Genomic DNA, 6422 nt, shown 5'->3' with positions numbered 1-6422 from the left:
CAGGAAGGTTGGACCCGGGATTGAACCCACGACCCCTGCTGTCTCTCACAGTGAGGTCATTGCGCTAGCCAGTCGGGCCACCATGGTGAATGAAAAACGCAGCTGAGTGAATGATGTTGAATTATGACAGAGAGAAACAATGTATTATTTTTGAGGTGTGAGTAATACATCCCAAAATGTGGAGGAGCTTTTTGCTGGATGACTATCATAACAATCCATAGGTATCATATACTGTAAATACGCCCCCTGCTGGCTGTGAGCAGAAAACTGTGAGATGACGCTTTGTAATTTTTTTTTTGGTTGATGCCATAATTTCATGGATGGATAGGTGGATGGACTCAAATTTGTCATTGCACATGCTCAAGTATAGAGCAATGAAAATCACCTAAGCATTACAAACTTTCCAAGAGACAAAAAACAATGACCAACAGTGGGAGACAGAACAGAGAAGCATGACGAGTTGGCAAAAAAACCGCGCCACAATCTTCTTAGATGAAAAACAAACCCAACCATAAGGAGGGAGGAGGAGGAAAAGCAAATCCCAAACTTTGCTCACCACAATTGCTTGGTAACATTTTCTTGCAGTTACATGAAAAGGGAATAATGTTTTTTGGGGGGGTTTCTGTTCAAAACTATGATTTTATTTGTAATTGATCTTTACATAGAATTACTTTATTATTGTTGTTATTATTTTGGGTCGGTTAAAAATTGCAGTATAAAGTGAAAATATGCAAATATAGCAGACGTCCCCACCCCGCATGACCCAAAATTGAACTCCCACACTCTTTAAAAAGATTCGAGACACAATCACCTGCATAAGAACTGCAACTGATTTCTCAGTCATTGTATTTGCTGCAGCAGTGAAGATATAAACCTGGAGTGAACAAAATTCCATCAAAAATTTGTTCAAATTAGAGTAGCAAGTAACCTTGTCCGAAAAGTCTAAACTGTGAAATAGCGGCGGATTACTGTATACCTAATGAAGTGTCCGCTGAGTGCATTTGACAATGATCATTCTGAACTAATGCTCACAGGACATCCAAATGTAATGACTTCATCCGTTCGGCTCACATGGCTCCATGTGATGAGAGACACCCTAAAGATGAAGAATTAAAAATCAGACAAAAGATGATAAATGTTCGTAATGAATGACACTTAGCTGTGTTGTAGGCCAAATCATCGCATTTTCTATTATATCGTCCGTCTGCATTTCTGGATGGCTTTGCGGCCTTTTTCTTCCCAAAATAAGACTTGCGTTGACAAAGTTTGGCAACCTCTATGTGCGTCGGAGGGAATCCAGAAGATGAGAAAAGGAGGAAGAAGGCACAGCCAGACTCATAAGTCACATCATCACAAAGCAAATATAGTGAAGGTAAGTATTTCACACACGCTGAAAGTTGTGATGGCGTCCGTATGTTAGCGTGTGACAAATGCAAGACGAGGGTGTTGTACCACTGTCGATTGTGGGGTGTTGGTGAACTATATGACAAAAAGGAATGCTTTAAAGCAGGGGTGTCAAACTCATTTTTGTTTTGTTTAACTACCATTCAATTCATTTTAAAAGTATGATTGGTAACAGAAATATCCTGCAATATTTTAACGTTTTTAAAATTGACGACAATTTGCAATTTTGGTATTTTATCAATAAACATGCAGTCGTGCATGATTTGCCTTCGCGGGCCACACTAAATGATGTAACGGGCCGGATCCGGCCCCCCGGGCCGTGAGTTTTGACACCTGTGCTTTAAAGAATCTAAAAATAAATCCATGAACGGAAGCAATTAGCGTTTTCTGTACAAGAAACGTAAAACAATAATAAAAAAAAGGAAAATGTTAATTCAATTGCATTCTAGAAACACCCCTTTATACAGTAACTGTCAAAATCTCTTAGTTCTGAAATTCAACAGACAGACAACATATTAGCACTAGCGCCAGCTAACCGCCTTGCCTACGGGGTAGCCATGTTGGCAGTGGTGACGTCGGTAAATTTGTTTGTTGAGATGAACACAAACACGCATGAGCGTCTTTTGGTATGTGAGCTCCAAATTCTCGGGGGAAATAAGCGGCTGTGCTAAGTGGAGCTTAGCGGGTCGAAAGTTCAAGATGCACAATTACCTGAATGACCTCGACTGACCCTGAAATTTCTCACCTTCTCTTGTCTCACACACACACCTTCAGAGCGAGATTGTGGTTGGGGCCATTTGCAGCTATGAGACGGTGGCCCTCGCACCCCCACCACCAAAAGGAGGAATAGCCTCCTGTAGAGTTGTACAAGCAAAGTTTGGGTTCTAATGACACTTCCAGGTGTCATTAGACATGGCTGTTGCTGACATTATCACATTAAAACATTGTAACACACACACACACACACACCCCCACACACCCCGACACACACACACACCCACACGTGGTCAGCAAGTAAATGGCTTAAGACAATGCATCATAATATCACATTAACAGAACGCTCAAGTCAGCCAAATGTGAATCCCATCTGCGGCGGGAAGAGGGTGGGCCCGCAGGAAGAAGCCTGCATCCAGGAGACAAACTACCTTCAAGGACGCGTTTTGACTTTCTAAATTTCCCAAACTGTGTGGGACAGGATTAAAAGTGTAATGCTGATCTGGTGTAATAATTGCAAAAACAGATTCAGGAAAAACCGTAGTCCATCTTCAGACAAAATCAATTTTTGTCACATTACAGAGTTGCATTTTATTATGTTTCGCGGATTAAACTTCTCGATATTTGCTATCAATGGGCTTTTTGGAAAGGGAGTAGGTGTTTAAGAGTGAGCGTGGTTTGGGAAAGGCTGTTTTAGACTTCAGGTACACCTACACCATGTAATCAGAAGAGCTGCATCGAACAAAAGGGATTCGTTATGACAGATACTGTCATTGTACAAAAGACTCATATTTCCTTATTTTTATGCAGGCAGTGTTCGGGCAGCTAGGCCGGGTCCTTCATTGCTTTGGCGCCGCGGTCGAGCGAGAGAGAGAGAGAGAGAGAGAGAGAGAGGGAAAGAGAAAAGTGCGGACCCGTCCGAGCAGTTACGATGAAGTTAAAGTGTGCCGCCGATAGACGTTCGTGAATTGACCCGTGTGTTTTCCTCTGCGCTGTATATATGCCAATCTCGAGTGTGCGTCCATGAGAGGTGAGTCGCGTTGCCTTTCAGTGTTTATCTTTCCTCCGATGGCGAAGCTTAAGTCTTCCTCCTGCTACCAACGAGTGGACGCGGTTAGCATTAGCTGGCGCTACGTTGTATGCTCGCGTATGTTATTTCGGCTTGTTCACCTGCTTGATGTCAAATGGATAAGCATATTTAACTTTCTAAGTGTAGTTGCTTATTTTGGTTTATTTCTCCCTGTTTTAGAGACCACACATACACATCTCCAGGCCATAGAAATTCCTTATATTGCCAGCCCTGTTTTGACATATATCCATAATCACGGACACCCAAACACACAAGACTCATCCAACCACTCGACGTTTCACCTAGTGGCCACCACGGCAGGAAACCGAACCAAAGAGACACATTGTAATAACTTTAATAGACACTGTTGTGAATTTGGATGTTAATTGCAAAACTGTTGGATAAATTGCTTAAAGCAGCCACCTGCCTCCTCCTTATTCCGCCACCCTGCACCACTTGCCCTTCCAAACATCCTGGCCACAAAGTGGCGCTCTGGCCGGCGCCCCCAGCTCCGGTAAGATAAATAAATCGGAACCACCCGATTTAACAGTCAAGACTGACACACACTGCTATCGACATAGCCTCCACAACAGTCATGGAGATATTGATTTGCAATATTAACAATTGAATATGCAATACAATCTCCTTGTGGAAAGCTTCACTGAATCCCTCTGAGAAGTGGTTCTAATATTTGGTTGTTAAATAAGGTAATTAAAGCAAGTGGCTGCAGGTAACGCAACACTCTGTCGCCACTAAGGCTGACAGACTGATGTGACCGGTCCTGTCCTGACTGGTCCTCACGCCCCTCATCATGGCGGGATTAGCCAGCCAGGGTCACTTCGCATCATGAGTCCCGCACTCTGTGGCCTGTGGGCGTGCGGTCCTGACTGGAATTCGTCCTGAAAAATTCCAGGATTTTAGTAAATGAGACAACAGCTGCTGGATGACGAGAGGCGGTTTATGAACAAATGGAATGAAAAAAGATTAAATATGGTGCTCTGTGTGTTATGAAATAACTGCCCTTCCATTTTCTATAGACCTTTTCACTATGAGGTGATGTACGGTATGGCAAGACAGCTTTATGTATATAGCACATTTGATACACAAGGCAACTCAACATGCTTCCACAAGCAAAGACACAACACTTAAAAGTTTTGGCAAACACAAAGACGTTCAAGTGTAAAACAGTGAAAACGAGAACAAAACGTACATTCACCATATTCATACACATATACAGGACATTTTAAAAACATTTACACTCAGGGCTGACTTCACTACACTTTCATTTGTGTGCAGCATCACGAAAAAATGCAGCTTCACCATGTTTACTTTGAACTCTAGGCTCCACTAATTGATCGGAGTCTGCAGATATCAGAGCCCTACTGAGTTATTATATATTATATTATATTCATTCAGCATTTCTTGAATGTATCTTGAATTTTTTTTTCAATTCATTTTTTATTTATTATCGTCATTATAATCACAAACAATGTTTTTTTTTAACGTTTGTCCACAGAAGTTCTTGAGCTGTGACTCTCCTATTTCAACCAAAAAGTCTTTACAGATGAAATACTGAAATTATACAACATTTTCTAGGGTGGGAGTGTTGATCACGTGCAGATTTTTGCTGTTTGCATGATTGAGTCATGGGTTGCTCTCTAAAATCCGCCACCACCCCCGCAAGGTTTCGCTGTGTAAAAACACAGGTTAGTTAATCTTGTTTGTTTGATTAAGAAAAACTAACAAATTGAGTCGCCTTGGTAATCATTTGAACTTTATTAATGATTTTTATTCCCATTGATACTTTTCACACACATTTTCAAAGAGGAGCTGTGCAACCGTTACATCTGAAGCAAAATGCTACCTACGACGAATGTGATTGCCAACCCATCTACAATTAAAAATCAATGACGAGGTGGATCAAAAATGATCAGCTTTCCACACGACATGAGATTCTACCCCGATGTTTAAGCACGGGTTCTCAAACTTCTTCGGGCCCCAGACCCCTTACAGTGGAGAGTGTTTTCCAAGAACCCTCTCACTTTCCTAATGCTAATCAAACGTAACTTCTGCAGTAGTCTCTTGCCCGTTCACGCGTCACTTTTCGCAGCTTCTGTGTATTGCGTATTTTCGACTACAGCCATAATGGCAGCCATATTGCGCAAAGACGCGTTCTGCCAAAAAGACGAGTCGACTCTGAGGTTTGTATATACCCACTCATTCAAGGCGTGTGATTGGTTCCTGGCGAGACATCAACCAATAAGAGCATGAGTGGATTTATCCTGAGAACTGATTGGCTGCAATGACCCAGCATCTTCCGTTGTTGTATCTCGCAAGTCTCGTTCTTAATAAACTAAAGGCAGTTTAGAATGTTCTGTTCAGAAACTCGCAACGTTATTTAAATGTGCCGTTCGGTTAGAGTCGAGAAGCGGCTCGTAAACAACTATGTTAAGAAGCTGCGAGCGGGGGTAGCTCAGCCATTAAACAAGTTTGGCTTGCTCAGCACAACGAAACATCAGTTAGTAAAATGCAAAGGTGTTTATTAAAGTTTGTCTTAAAACAGCTTACCTTAACTAGACTCCGGCATTGCATTTTATCCAAAGATCCTTGTTGAGGTTATTGTGTAAAGCAAAAGTTAAGCCATGAATACGCCCAGCGACTGTGTCTCTTCTTGACTTTGACTTTTGGATAAAATGCAAGTTAAGTTAAGCCAATTTTAGGATCAAAATTCAAACTTTAATGTAGGTATTAGCCAACATTCCATCGTAAGCAGCGGACGGTTACGTCGAAACGTTTGCTTGTAGAACTCCTCTCACAGCCTGCAGCTGGGTGTTTAGTCTTCATTTTGCATTTTCAAAGTTAAATTTGTTGTGTAAGAAAAAATTAGGTAAGTTGGGAACCATGTCGGTGGGAGGGGTCGCAATGGTGTAATAGAGTCCCCCCCAGTTAGCCGCCAAAAAAAAAAAAAAAAAAAAGGGGGGATTACTGCATGTCTAAATACCATCGGAATTGAAAACTTGATTATTCTCAGCAAAAAAAATAAAGTTGTAGCGTTCTAATCAGACATTTTCTATGAGTAAATTGAGTTGCCTGCTTGGTCACAACAATTTCATCTCATAAATTGAGGTACTTCTGTATTCTCAGAAATAAAATACAGCATTTGTTCGATAAAACAGAAAAAGGACATTTTCATGCCAAAGTATGCCTATTATTAGGGCTGGGCGATATTACCTCA

General features: G+C 41.5%; 1 long non-coding RNA gene across 1 annotated transcript; it reads left to right on the top strand.

The window, feature by feature from the left end:
* Nucleotides 1-3029: 3029 nt before the first annotated feature.
* LOC148323241 (uncharacterized) lies at nucleotides 3030-3607 on the top strand. The gene is made up of 2 exons (XR_015846499.1): nucleotides 3030-3148; nucleotides 3368-3607. It is a non-coding gene; the product is annotated as an uncharacterized LOC148323241 (long non-coding RNA).
* The last annotated feature ends 2815 nt before the right edge of the window (nucleotides 3608-6422 follow it).

This window comes from Idiotropiscis lumnitzeri, chromosome 14, assembly GCF_059441095.1.
Source record: "Idiotropiscis lumnitzeri isolate Australia: NSW breed Sydney's pygmy pipehorse chromosome 14, RoL_Ilum_1.0, whole genome shotgun sequence".
Taxonomy (NCBI): domain Eukaryota; kingdom Metazoa; phylum Chordata; class Actinopteri; order Syngnathiformes; family Syngnathidae; genus Idiotropiscis; species Idiotropiscis lumnitzeri.
Note: the sequence above shows the minus strand (reverse complement) of the source record. Positions and strands in the feature narration are given on the sequence as shown.